The following is a 15,000-nucleotide window of genomic DNA, read 5'->3' as shown; positions in this document are numbered from 1 at the left end:
CCTCTACCCTCTGTCGAAACACTCGGCATTGCTGCTCCCTAAGGTGAGCTTCTCCTCATAGGCAATTCCGCTCTTATCCGGTCACGTTTGTGTGCCCGAATTTCGCAAGGCAACCTCCATGGGACATGGAAAAGACTCGAGAAGAGAGCTCGCTCACGGGAGAGAGAAGCCAAGGAGACCACGAGAGTGCTGAGAGTGGGACAGCGCTGAATAGGCGGGAGAAGCCTGCGCGTATAAACGGAGATATATATCCAATTGCAACGAAGGAACGTGCCAAAGATCGAGAACAATGGCAGAAATGCTAGTAACGTGCACTTCGGGACCAACGCATCACCGGAAGACAACCGCCAAACATCGAAAGAGTCGCGATGCTCCGCAACCTACGTGCAAAGCGGTCGCACACCGGGTAAGGGAGTGAGAGCCCCAAACATAGCTGGGCGAGGCGCTCACTCCGCTCTTTAATATCTCGTTAATACCGCCAAGGAAATGGCACAAGCACACACACACAAGCATCCTCGGAAGAGGACAGTTCGAGTGACAGGTCAAATCCAAGAGTTCCGAAGACTACCTCCAGGAACAATCGGGAACAAGACCGATTACAAGTCGTCGAGTCTGTTACTGGGCGAACACGAGATGCGCACAGGAAATCGATCAGCCCTCACAATGGCCCAAGGCCAGAGATCGGACTGCTACGATTTACCCCAACAATCATCGTGCCACTCTTCGCAGAGAGGTGATAGACGCCAACGAGCCCGCGCATAGCAATCGAGGTGTAAAAAGGGCGTTGAAGGCAGGAAGCCTGGACGAAAGAGGCTACGAGGTCACCTCGAAGCGGTCTAAGAATCGGGCGCACTTGGGGCGACTACCAGTGCCAACCCCTTATCCCGCGGTGCGTCCGACACACAGAAATTTCCAAGGCGGCCAAGGAGCCTCCCCGCATAGCAATCGGGGTGTGAGGTTACGGATGCAGCATTGATAGCAATCGAGGTGTGAGGCGAAGGATGCAGAAGTGAGAGCCGAGGGATGTAGCAGAGATAGCAATCGGGGTGTGTGATGCAGAAGAGATAGCAATCGAGGTGTGCGGTGGGAAGGGCCCAGCAGCCAGAATGCATGAAGCGACGGATGAAGCAGTGATGACAACCGGGCTGTGAGGAGAGGAGGGATGCAGCCAAGAAAGCAATCAGGGCTCGAGGCAAGGGATGCATCAAGGATAGCAATCATGTTGTGAGGCGAGATTCCAAAGGCTAAACGTGAGAGGCTGCAGGGTCGACTCAGAGAGGTCTATGCATGTGAGAGGCTGAAAGCAAGGTCGACTCGGAGCGGTCTATGCATCGGGCGCGCTTGGGGCGACTACCAGTGCCAACCCCTTATCCCGCGACGCGTCCGACAAAGAGAACGTTCCAAGGCGGCAGAGGAGGTTACCAGCCGAAGGATGCAGTAGCAATAACAGGTATAGTTCCGCGGCGGCCGAGAAGACTCACCGCATAGGAATCGGGATGCGAGGCGACGGATGCGGCGGGAAGGCCCCGACGGCTAAACGGAAGAGGCTGCAGGGCCGCCTCGGAATGGTCCAAGCATCGGATGCGATTGGGACGACTACCAGTGCCAACCCCTTATCCCGCGATGCGTCCGATACACAGATAGTTCCAAGGCGGCCGAGGAGCCTCACCGCATATCAATCGGGGTGCGAGGCGAGGGATGGGGCGGGAAGGCCCCAACGGCTAGACGGAAGAGGCTTCAGGGCCACCTCGGAATGGTCCAAGCATCGGACGCGCTTGGGGCGACTGCCAGTGCCAACCCCTTATCCCGCGATGCGTCCGATACACAGATGGTTCCAAGGCGGCCGAGGAGCCTCACCGCATAGCAATCGGGGGTGCGAGGCGAGGGATGGGGCGGGAAGGCCCCAACGGCTAGACGGAAGAGGCTTCAGGGCCGCCTAGGAATGGTCCAAGCATCGGACACGCTTGGGGCGACTACCAGTGACAGCCCCCTATCCCGCGATGCGTCCGATACGAAGATGGTTCCAAGGCGGCCGAGGAGCCTCACCGCATAGCAATCGGGGTGCGAGGTGGGGGATGCGGCGAGATGGCCCCAACGGCTAGACGGAAGAGGCCACAGGGCCGCGTCGGAATAGTCCAAGCATCGGACGCGCTTGGGGCGACTACCAGTGACAACCCCTTATCCAGCGATGCGTCCGATACGAAGATAGTTCCAAGGCGGCCGAGGAGCCTCACCGCATAGCAATCGGGGTGCGAGGTGGGGGATGCGGCGAGATGGCCCCAACGGCTAGACGGAAGAGGCTGCAGGGCCGCCTCGGAATAGTCCAAGCATCGGACGCGCTTGGGGCCACTACCAGTGACAACCCCTTATCCCGCAATGCGTCCGATACGAAGATAGTTCCAAGGCGGCCGAAGAGCCTCACCGCATAGCAATCGGGGTGCGAGGTGGGGGATGCGGCGAGATGGCCCCAACGGCTAGACGGAAGAGGCCACAGGGCCGCCTCGGAATAGTCCAAGCATCGGACGCGCTTGGGGCGACTACCAGTGACAACCCCTTATCCCGCGATGCGTCCGATACGAAGATAGTTCCCAGGCGGCCGAGGAGCCTCACCGCATAGCAATCGGGGTGCGAGGCGAGGGATGCGGCGAGATGGCCCCAAAGGCTAGACGGAAGAGGCTGCAGGGCTGCCTCGGAATAGTCCAAGCATCGGACGCGCTTGGGGCGACTACCACTGCCAACCCCTTATCCCGCGATGCGTCCGATACACAGATAGTTCCGAGGCGGCCGAGGAGGTGGGGGATGCAGCGAGATGGCCCCAACGGCTAGACGGAAGAGGCTGCAGGGCCGCCTCGGAATAGTCCAAGCATCGGACGCGCTTGGGGCGACTACCAGTGACAACCCCTTATCCCGCGATGCGTCCGATACACAGATAGTTCCGAGGCGGCCAAGGAGCCTCACCGCATAGCAATCGTGGTGCGAGGTGGGGGATGCGGCGAGATGGCCCCAACGGCTAGACGGAAGAGGCTGCAGGGCCGCCTCGGAATGGTCCAAGCATCGGATGCGCTTGGGGCGACTACCACTGCCAACCCCTTATCCCGCGATGCGTCCGATACACAGATAGTTCCAAGGCGGCCGAGGAGCCTCACAGCATAGCAATCAGGGTGCGAGGCGAGGGATGCGGCGAGAAAGCCCCAACGGCTAGAGGGAAGAGGCTTCAGGTCCGCCTCGGAATGGTCCAAGCATCGGACGCGCTTGGGGCGACTACCAGTGACAACCCCTTATCCCGCGACGCGTCCGATACACAGATAGTTCCAAGGCGGCCGAGGAGCCTCACCGCATAGCAATCGGGGTGCGAGGCGAGGGATGCGGCGAGAAGGACCCAACGGCTACACGGAAGAGGCTTCGGGGCCGCCTCGGAATGGTCCAAGCATCGGACGCGCTTGGGGCGACTACCAGTGACAACCCCTTATCCCGCGACGCGTCCGATACACAGATAGTTCCAAGGCGGCCGAGGAGCCTCACCGCATAGCAATCGGGGTGCGAGGCGAGGGATGCGGCGAGAAGGACCCAACGGCTACACGGAAGAGGCTTCGGGGCCGCCTCGGAATGGTCCAAGCATCGGACGCGCTTGGGGCGACTACCAGTGACAACCCCTTATCCCGCGACGCGTCCGATACACAGATAGTTCCAAGGCGGCCGAGGAGCCTCACCGCATAGCAATCGGGGTGCGAGGCGAGGGATGCGGCGAGAAGGACCCAACGGCTAGACGGAAGAGGCTTCGGGTCCGCCTCGGAATGGTCCAAGCATCGGACGCGCTTGGGGCGACTACCAGTGACAACCCCTTATCCCGCGACGCGTCCGATACACAGATAGTTCCAAGGCGGCCGAGGAGCCTCACCGCATAGCAATCGGGGTGCGAGGCGAGGGATGCGGCGAGAAGGACCCAACGGCTAGACGGAAGAGGCTTCGGGTCCGCCTCGGAATGGTCCAAGCATCGGACGCGCTTGGGGCGACTACCAGTGACAACCCCTTATCCCGCGACGCGTCCGATACACAGATAGTTCCAAGGCGGCCGAGGAGCCTCACCGCATAGCAATCGGGGTGCGAGGCGAGGGATGCGGCGAGAAGGACCCAACGGCTAGACGGAAGAGGCTTCGGGTCCGCCTCGGAATGGTCCAAGCATCGGACGCGCTTGGGGCGACTACCAGTGACAACCCCTTATCCCGCGACGCGTCCGATACACAGATAGTTCCGAGGCGGCCGAGGAGCCTCACCGCATAGCAATCGGGGTGCGAGGCGAAGGATGCGGCGAGAAGGACCCAACGGCTAGACGGAAGAGGCTTCGGGTCCGCCTCGGAATGGTCTAAGCATCGGACGCGCTTGGGGCGACTACCAGTGACAACCCCTTATCCCGCGACGCGTCCGATACACAGATAGTTCCAAGGCGGCCGAGGAGCCTCACCGCATAGCAATCGGGGTGCGAGGCGAGGGATGCGGCGAGAAGGACCCAACGGCTAGACGGAAGAGGCTTCAGGGCCGCCTCGGAATGGTCCAAGCATCGGACGCGCTTGGGGCGACTACCAATGACAACCCCTTATCCCGCGACGCGTCCGATACACAGATAGTTCCGAGGCGGCCGAGGAGCCTCACCGCATAGCAATCGGGGTGCGAGGCGAGGGATGCGGCGAGAAGGACCCAACGGCTAGACGGAAGAGGCTTCAGGGCCGCCTCGGAATGGTCCAAGCATCGGACGCGCTTGGGGCGACTACCAGTGACAACCCCTTATCCCGCGACGCGTCCGATACACAGATAGTTCCGAGGCGGCCGAGGAGCCTCACCGCATAGCAATCGGGGTGCGAGGCGAGGGATGCGGCGAGAAGGACCCAACGGCTAGACGGAAGAGGCTTCAGGGCCGCCTCGGAATGGTCCAAGCATCGGACGCGCTTGGGGCGACTACCGTTGCCAACCCCTTATCCCGCGATGCGTCTGATACACAGATAGTTCCGAGGCGGCCGAGGAGCCTCACCGCATAGCAATCGGGTTGCGAGGCAGATTATTGGGAAGGGAACCCCCTGGGATGCGGCTCAAGCAGTGCCCAAAGGGACTGGAATGCGGAATCACATCGAGAGACCCAAATGCTATACGAGGGCTCAAATCGAATTATCGATTTGGCCACGACATGGACGCATCGGAACGACTACCTTTGCCGAACCACTCGCAATTGCATCCATACCGAAACCAATAGACATTTCCGTTAGAGCCCTCGCATAGCATTCGGGAATCTCGCATGCCCCTCTAAATCGACCAATGCTGGCGCTCAATGAAAATCCGAGCGCTACCACCGTTCGAGCGCCAGCATTGGTCGAGTTAGAGGGGCACGGGGGAGAATGCTCCAGTCAACACCTCCCCTATATAAGTTATTTGTCCGATTCTCGCACAACCGTAGTCTGCCTCGTCGAATCAAACAACGGTCCCAGATTCCGACTTCCGTTCCGTAGAGACCCAAAAGCTAGATGGAGGCTCGCAAGAAAGAGAGTCGGCGCATAGCAATCGGGTTTCTCGAACGTTTAGGGACCGAGCTCACTTGCGGATAGGGCAAAATCCGCCAAGCAACCCAAAAGCTAGACGGGGGCTCGAATCGAATCGCCTAGGCGGCCACAACAACGACGTGTTGGATCGACTACCAGTGCCAAACCATTCAGCAAGACTAGTCTGTGTCGAGGCCGGATAGAGATTCTCAGAGAGCGCCCGCATAGCATTTAGGAGACCTGCCGCGTCCCTCACACTCGACAAATGGTGGTGCACGTTTATAAATCCGAGCGATCCCAACCCTTTCAAGCACCAACATCGGTCGAGATAGAGGGGCACGGAGGGGGCTGCGTGAGACAACACAGTCCCCTATATAAGTTATTTGTCCGATTCTCACACATCCGAAGAATGGTCATCAAATCGGACAACAGCCCAAACTTCCGACTTCCGTCCCAGAAAGCCCAAGAGCTATCTAAAACGTTCATGGCCGGAACTCGATCGCGGCTATACCAGTCCGCCAAGCAACCCAAAAGCTAGACTGGAGCTCTAGTCGAATCACCTCTGTGGCCATTGCAAGGACGTGTTGGAGCGACTACCATTGCCGAACCATTCCGCAGGTCGAGTCCATACCAAGGCCGCATAGAGATTCACGATGAGCTCCTGCATAGCAATCAGGAGACTTGCCGTGTCCATCACAATCGATAAATCCTGGTGCAAGATTTTTGCATCCGAGCGCTCCAACCAGTCGAGCACCAGCATCAATCGACATAAACGGGCACGGGGGGAGGATGCTCGAGAACACTACCTCCCCTATATAAGTTATTTGTCCGATTCTCAAGCAGCCGAAGTCTGGTCATCGAATCGGGTCAAAGACCACAACTTCCGACTTTACCCACAATGCAAGTCATCGAATCGAACATCGGCCCCCGAGTCGGACTCCATGCGTATGTCAGGTCATCGGACCCAAATTCCGCCTTCCTGCGCATGGCGGGCCATCAATATCAACTCGGTCATCGGACCCAAACTCCGCCTTTTTGCGTATGGCACGCCTTCAAATCGGTCATCGGACCCAAATTCCGCCTTCCTGTGCATGGCGGGCCATCAACATCAACTCGGTCATCGGACCCAAATTCCCCCTTTCTGCGCATGGCACGCCATCAACTCGGTCATCGGACCCAAATTCCGCCTTCCTGCGCATGGCAGGTCATCGGACACAAATTCAGACCTCGCCAATATGCCTACGTATCGAATCGGTCATCGGACCCAACTTCCGACTTCATCCATACTGTAGGGTCTTTGAGGTTGGCGCGGTGCGCTCAACCCAGGGAGTCGACCCATCGAAGCATACACCTCCCCTATATAAGCTATTTGTCCGATTCCCACACCTGTGTAGTTTGCACCTCTGACCAGGACATCGACCCCAACTTCCGAACTCGACTGCAACGACGGCACCAGCGCCTTGGTGCGCACCTTGCGACGCACAGTCCCAACATTCGCCTTCCTGCACATGGCAGGTCATCGGACCCAAATTCCGACCTCGCGAGTATGCCTACATATCGAATCGGTCATCGGACCCAACTTCCGACTTCATCCATACCGTAGGGTCTTTGAGGTTGGCGCGGTGCGCTCAACCCGGGGAGTCGACCCAACGAAGCATACACCTCCCCTATATAAGCTATTTGTCCGATTCCCACACCTGTGTAGTTTGCACCTCCGATCAAGACATCGACCCCAACTTCCGAACTCGCCTCCAACGACCGAACCAGCGCCTTGGTGCGCACCTTGCAACGCACAGTGCCAACATTCGCCTTCCTGCACGTGGCAGGTCATCGGACCCAAATTCCGACCTCGCGAGTATGCCTACATATCGAATCGGTCATCGGACCCAACTTCCGACTTCATCCATACCGTAGGGTCTTTGAGGTTGGCGCGGTGCGCTCAACCCGGGGAGTCGACCCAACGAAGCATACACCTCCCCTATATAAGCTATTTGTCCGATTCCCACACCTGTGTAGCTTGCACCTCCGATCAGGACATCGACCCCAACTTCCGAACTCGACTAAAAAGACCGCACCAGCGCCTTGGTGTGCACCTTGCAACGCACAGTGTCAACATTCGCCTTCCTGCACATGGCAGGTCATCGGACCCAAATTCCGACCTCATGAGCATACCTACTAATCGAATTGGTCATCGGACCCAACTTCCGACTTCATCCATACCGTAGGGTCTTTGAGGTTGGCGCGGTGCGCTCAACCTGGGGAGTCGACCCATCGAAGCATACACCTCCCCTATATAAGCTATTTGTCCGATTCCGACACCTGTGTAGTTTGCACCTCCGCTCAGGACATCGACCCCAACTTCCGAACTCGCCTGCAACGACCGAACCAGCGCCTTGGTGCGCACCAAAAGTGCGCACTTTTGGAGGGCACTTTTGTGCGCTCCAAAGGTGCGCACTTTTGGAGGGCACTTTTCTGCGCTCCAAAGGTGCGCACTTTTGGAGGGCACTTTTTGGAGGGCACTTTTCTGCGCTCCAAAGGTGCGCACTTTTGGAGGGCACTTTTTGGAGGGCACTTTTCTGCGCTCCAAAGGTGCGCACTTTTGGAGGGCACTTTTTGGAGGGCACTTTTCTGCGCTCCAAAGGTGCGCACTTTTGGAGGGCACTTTTTGGAGGGCACTTTTCTGCGCTCCAAAGGTGCGCACTTTTGGAGGGCACTTTTTGGAGGGCACTTTTCTGCGCTCCAAAGGTGCGCACTTTTGGAGGGCACTTTTCTGCGCTCCAAAGGTGCGCACTTTTGGAGGGCACTTTTTGGAGGGCACTTTTCTGCGCTCCAAAGGTGCGCACTTTTGGAGGGCACTTTTTGGAGCTCCAAAGGTGCGCACTTTTGGAGGGCACTTTTTGGAGGGCACTTTTCTGCGCTCCAAAGGTGCGCACTTTTGGAGGGCACTTTTGTGCACTCCAAAGGTGCGCACTTTTGGAGGGCACTTTTCCTGTGCTCCAAAGGTGCACACCTAGGTGAGCACCTTCGACCACACCTTGTAGCACACCAAACTCTGACTTTCGACTTCATCCGCAATGCAGGGTCTTTGAGGTTGGCGCAATGCGCACAACCAGGGGAGTCGACCCATCAAACCCAACACCTCCCCTATATAAGCTATTTGTCTGATTCTCATACATGCGTAGCCTGCAGGAGCAATTAGGACATCGACCCCAACTTTCGGCTTCTAAACGAAAACAAGGTCTTTGAGGTTGGTGTAATGCGAACAACTAGGGGAGTCAACCCATCAAACCCAACACCTCCCCTATATAAGCTATTTGTCTGATTCTCATACATGTGTAGTCTACAGGAGCAATTAGGACATCGACCCCAACTTTTGACTTCTTAACGAAAACAAGGTCTTTGAGGTTGACGTAATGCGCACAACCAGGGGAGTCGACCCATCAAACCCAACACCTCCCCTATATAAGCTATTTGTCCGATTCTCATACATGTGTAGCCTGCAGGAGCCATTAGGACATTGACCCCAACTTTTGACTTCTTAACGAAAACAAGGTCTTTGAGGTTGGCGTAATGCGCACAACCAAGGGAGTTGACCCATCAAACCCAACACCTCCCCTATATAAGCTATTTGTCTGATTCTCATACATGTGTAGCCTGCAACAACGATTAGGACATCCACCCCAACTTCTGAATTCGTCTGCGTTGACCGCACCAAAGGTGCACGCCTTGGTGCTCACCAAAATCCGACTTCCGACTTCTTCTGCTATGCGGGGTCTTTGAGGTTGGCGCAGTGCGCACAACCAGGGGAGTCAACCCACCGAATGCAACACCTCCCCTATATAAGCTATTTGTCTGATTCTCATACATGCGTAGACTGCAGCAATGATTAGGACATCCACCCCAACTTTTGACTTCTTAAACAAGACAGGGTCTTTGAAGTTGGTGCAGTGCACACAACCAGGGGAGTCGACCCATCAAACGCAACACCTCCCCTATATAAAGCTATTTGTCCGATTCTCATACGTGTAGTCTGCAGCAGCGATTAGGACATCGACCCCAACTTCCGAATTCGTTTGCATTGACCGCACCAAAGGTGCACGCCTTGGTGTGCACCCTGGAGTGCACTTTGGTGCTCACCTCGGTGCACACTTTGGTGTGCACCTCGGTGTGCACCAAAGGTGCGCACCTTGGAGCGCACCAAAGGTGTACACTTTGGAGCGCACCACATAGGGTCTTTGAGAGGTTGGCGCAGTGCGCACACCAAGGTGGGTGTTGAGGTGCGTGCCGAGGTGGGTGGGTGCTAGGGTGCGCTCCATGGTGGGTGCCAGGGTGGGTGCGTGCTAGGGTGGATTCCAAAGAGGGTCATAGGGTGGGTGCCAAGGTGGGTTGGTGATATAGTGGGTTCAAAGGTGGGTACTAGGGTGGGTTCCAAGGTGGGTCACAAGTTGGGTGCCAGGATGCGTGGGTGTTAGGTTGGGTGCCAAGGTGGGCTCCTGCGTGGGTGGGTGCTAGGGTGGGTTTCAAGGTGGACGCGAGGGCGGGTGCCAAGGTGGGTAACAAGTTGGGTGTTAGGATGGGTGAGTGCTAGAGTGGGTGCCAAGGTGGGTGGGTGCTAAGGTGGATGCCAAGGTGGTTCACAGGGTGGGTGGGTTCTAGGGTGAGTTCCAAGGTGGGTCACAGGTTCAGTGCTAGGGTGGGTGTCAAGGCGGGTGTCGAGGTGCCTGGGTGCTAGGGTGTGGATGCCAATGTGGGTCATAGGGTGGGTACTAGGGTGGGCTGCAATGTGGGTGCCAAGGTGGGTAACATGCTCGGTGGGTTCTAAATTGGGTGCCAGGGTGGGTGTGCACCCACCTTGCCCGAGGTGGGTGCCAAGGTGCCAGTGTGGGTGGGTGCTAAGGTGGATGCCAAGGTGGGTGAGAAGGTGGGTGATAGGTTGAGTGGTAGGATGGGTGGGTGCCAAGATGGGTCACAGGGTGGGTGCAAGGGTGGGTAGGTGCTAGGGTTGGTGTCAGGGTGGGTGGGTGCTAGGTTGGGTTCCAAGGTGGGTGCGAGGGTGAGTGTCAAGGTGGGTCACAGGTTAGGTGCTAGGATGGGTGAGTGCTAGGGTGCAAAGGTGCCAGGGTGGGTGCTAGGATGGGTCGATGCTAGGGTGAGTGGCAAGGTGGGTCCACAAGTGTCAAGGTGGGTGCCGAGGTGGGTGCCAAGTCGGCGACTGCTATGGTGGATGCCAAGGTGGGTCACGGGGTGGGTGCCAAGTTGCTAGGTTGGGTTCCAAGGTGGGTGCCAACGTGGGTGCTAGGGTGCGTGGGTTAAAGGGTGTGTCACAACGTGGGTGCCAGGATGGGTGCGCACCCACACTGGCCAAGACGGGTGCGGGTGCAAGGTTGGGTTCCAAGCCCGGTCACAGGCTGGGTGCTAGGATGGGTGGGTGCCAAGGTGGGCACCAGGGTGGGTGCACCCACCCTGGCCAAGGTGGGTCACGGGGTGGGTCCTAGGGTGGGTAACGGGGTGGGTACTAAGGTGCGTGCCAAGGTGGGTCATAGGGTGGGTGCCAAGGTGGGCACCAGGGTGGGTGTGCACCAACCCTAGCCAGGGTAGGTCACGGGGTGGTTGTCGGGGTGGGCGTCAAGGAGCCAAGGTGGGTGGCAAGTAGCCAAGTTGCGTGCCAAGGTGGGTGTCGGGGTGGGTGCCAAGGATCCAAGGTGGGTGCCAAGGAACCAAGGTGGGTGTCTGGGTGGGTGCCGAGGTGGGAGCCAGGGTGGGTCCCAAGGTGAGTGCAAAGGTGGGTGCCAGGGTCAAGGTGAGTGCCAATGTGGGTTCCAAGGTGCCAGGGTCAGGGTGAGTGCCAATGTGGGTTCAAAGGTGCTAAGTTGGGTGCGAGGTTGGGTGCGAGGGTGGGTGGGTGCCAAGGTGTGCTAGGTGGAAGCCCGGGTGGGTCGGCATCCCATGGGTGTCGAGTTGGGTGCCTGATGGGTGCTTCTTGTCAAGTTTTAGTCGTCGGGACTCATTTCGAGCCTTAGAGGTCGTTTCTTGTCCGGTTGCCCTGTCTTCGACCTGGGAACCCAATTTTGGTCCTCGGGTCCCATTTTTTTTTGTCTCGCATCCCACTTTTGGCCTGTGGCCTTTTCGGGGTCGATTCTCGTTTTGGGCATCAGAGCATGTTTCTTCTCCTAAAACCCAATATTTGTTTATTAAGTCTCGGAACACATTTTTGTTCTCGTGGACCCATCATGGGTCTTGGAACGCATTTGTGGTCCTTGGGTCCCATTTTGCATCCCGAAACTTGTGTTTTGGTGCTTGATCCCTATTTTGGGTGCCCACCTTGCACCAAGTGCGCACCCGGGGCAAACCGAGCGCCTTGGTGCACCAGGGCAAGATCGAGCGTGCACCCGAGGCGCCCCGAACATGCACCAAGGTGCACTCGGCCCACATGTGAGCGCAGGTCGTTGCGCCCGAGGTGGTGTGTGGGCACCGCGTTGCAGACGGGACACTGCACGCACACGACGCCCCCTCCAGGTGCACGCACGTAGGCCGGGCCGGGTGCACACCCGACGCCCTAGCAAGGTGCGCGCACCCGGGCAGGGCTCACACTTGGCGAACGGGGCGCACTTCGCGAGGGAGGGTGTGCACCTCGACGGGGGTGGGTGGCCGGGGTGGATTCGCACGTGGGTCGCGGTTTGCTAAGTACACACTGCGACAAGCTCATAACGGGTGCGATCATACCAGCGTTAGTGCACCGGATCCCATCAGAACTCCGCAGTTAAGCGCGCTTGGGCCGGAGTAGTACTGGGATGGGTGACCTCCCGGGAAGTCCCGGTGTTGCACCCTTTTTTAGTTTTTCGCCGGGCGTCGCAATGCTATTTGAATAAACCTTTTGCCCGTTTGCGTTCTCGTCGGGGCCGGGCCGGGCCGGGGTGCGCTGCCCGCACTACCGCGCGCGCGGGGGCGACACCGAGCGCGCACCCGAGGCGCCCCGAGCACACAGGCCACGGTGCAACCCGGGCGTTGTGCGCGCACCCCGGTGCGCCCGAGGTGCTGCGCGCGCACCCAGGTGAAATCGGTGTGCACCTCGGCCAGTGCGCGCTCGGTCGAGTCGCGCACGTTGGCCAAGGTGCACGGTGATGTTTCTTACTCTAAGGTTCCGCACCAGACGCCCGGGACAGGTGAGCGAAGCTGGGCGGGGCCGGGTGCGCGGCCGGGGCAGGTGCACGCAGCTGGAGAGAGCTTTGGAGCACACTTCGGAGCGCACCAATGATGCGCTCCATTCAAAAGTTTCCTGAAAAGGCAAAAAAAGTTGAGATTATAGAATTTCCCACTTGAGAGATTGTAAAAAAAAAAAATTTAAAATGAAGGAAACGCGGGTGCCAAGGTGTGCGCAGCCCAGCCAAGGTGTGCGCACCAAGGCGCCCACCCTGGCGAAGGTGCACGCAAGGTGCGCACCCGAGGCAAACCGGACAATTAACCCAACTTTCGACTTCGCGCGCACCTTGGAGCGCACTTCGGAGCGCTCCTTGGTGCGCACCAATCTTGGGCACCTCGGAGTGCACCATGGCGCCCACCAAGGTGCGCACCCGGGGCAAACCGAGCTCCGACTTCGTGCGCACCTTGGAGCGCACGAAAGGTGCGCACCATGGCGCCCACCAAGGTGCGCAGCCCAGCCAAGGCGTGCGCATCAAGGTGCGCACCCTGGCGAAGGTGCGCACCCGGGGCAAACCGAGCTCCGACTTCGTGCGCACCTTGGAGCGCACAAAAGGTGCGCAACCCAGCCAAGGTGTGCGCACCCCGGTCAAACCGAGCTCCGAATCGTGCGCACCAGAGGTGCACGCCATCGTGCGCACCTTGGAGCACACTTCGGAGCCCTCCTTGGTGCGCGCCGATGTTGCGCACCTCGGAGCGCACCCGGGGAAAACAATGCAATTAACCCGACTTTCGACTTCGTGGGCACCTCGGAGCGCTCTCGGGTTCGCACCTCGGAGCACACCGAGGTGCGCACCTTTGATGCGCTGCCTTCACCAATTTCCAGAAAAGGCAAGAAAACATTGAGAAGGTGTGCGCACCGAGGTGCCCACCCTGGCGAAGGTGCACGCGAGGTGCGCACCCGGGGCAAACCGGGCTCCGACTTCGTGCACGCCGCACCTTGGAGCACACTTCGGAGCGCTCCTTGGTGCGCACCAGGGCGCGCAACCCAGCCGAGGTGCCCACCCCGGCGAAGGTGCACGCGAGGTGCGCACCCGGGGCAAACCGGGCTCCGACTTCGTGCACGCCATGGTGCCCACCGCGGCGAAGGTGCACGCGAGGTGCGCACCCGGGGCAAACCGGGCTCCGACTTCGTGCACGCCGCACCTTGGAGCACACTTCGGAGCGCTCCTTGGTGCGCACCATGGTGCCCACCAGGGCGCGCAACCCCGCCGAAGGTGCACGCGAGGTGCGCACCCGGGGCAAACCGGGCTCCGACTTCGTGCACGCCGCACCTTGGAGCACACTTCGGAGCGCTCCTTGGTGCGCACCATGGTGCCCACCAGGGCGCGCAACCCCGCCGAAGGTGCACGCGAGGTGCGCACCCGGGGCAAACCGGGCTCCGACTTCGTGCACGCCATGGTGCGCACCGCGGCGAAGGTGCGCACCCGGGGCAAACCGGGCTCCGACTTCGTGCACGCCGCACCTTGGAGCACACTTCGGAGCGCTCCTTGGTGCGCACCAGGGCGCGCAACCCAGCCGAGGTGCCCACCCCGGCGAAGGTGCACGCGAGGTGCGTACCCGGGGCAAACCGGGCTCCGACTTCGTGCACGCCGCACCTTGGAGCACACTTCGGAGCGCTCCTTGGTGCGCACCATGGTGCCCACCAGGCCGCGCAACCCAGCCAAGGTGTGCGCACCAAGGTGCACGCGAGGTGCGCACCCGGGGCAAACCGGGGTCCGACTTCGTGCACGCCGCACCTTGGAGCACACATCGGGGCGCTCCCGGGTTCGCACCGGCGTTGCGCACCGTGGTGGGCACCTCGGAGCACACCAAGGTGGGCAGCGAGGTGCGCACCTTTGATGCGATGCCTTCACTAATTTCCATAAAAGGCAAAAAAAAAACGAGATTTTAAAATTTCCGTTTTGAAAGATAGTGAGAAAAAGGGAATGCTGGTGCCATCTTGAGCCCGCCCTGGTGCGCAGCCCAGCCAAGGTGTGCGCACCAAGGTGCCCACCCTGGCGAAGGTGCGCGCCCGGGCAATTAACCCAACTTCCAACTTCGCGCGCGCCAGGGTGGGAGCGCACCCAACAACCGGGCCTGGGAAGAGCCAATGCGAGAAACCCCACCAAACGCTCTGACAAAAAAAGAGGGGGCGCTCCAGTAACCCCGCTTCGGAGCGCACCCTGGGCAAACCCAGCCAAGGTGCCCACCCCGGCCAAGGTGCAGGCGAGGTGCGCACCCGGGGCAAACCGGGCTCCGACAACGTGCACGCCGCACCTTGGAGCACACTTCG

General features: G+C 59.3%; 1 non-coding gene across 1 annotated transcript; it reads left to right on the top strand.

Annotated features, from left to right (window-relative positions):
- Positions 1 to 12,237: 12,237 nt before the first annotated feature.
- Positions 12,238 to 12,356, top strand: LOC131866985 (5S ribosomal RNA). The gene has a single exon (XR_009365583.1). It is a non-coding gene; the product is annotated as a 5S ribosomal RNA (ribosomal RNA).
- Positions 12,357 to 15,000: the final 2,644 nt, after the last annotated feature.

Source organism: Cryptomeria japonica, unplaced genomic scaffold (assembly GCF_030272615.1).
Source record: "Cryptomeria japonica unplaced genomic scaffold, Sugi_1.0 HiC_scaffold_161, whole genome shotgun sequence".
In the NCBI taxonomy this organism is placed as follows: Eukaryota; Viridiplantae; Streptophyta; class Pinopsida; order Cupressales; family Cupressaceae; genus Cryptomeria; species Cryptomeria japonica.
This window is presented reverse-complemented; position numbering and strand designations above follow the sequence as displayed.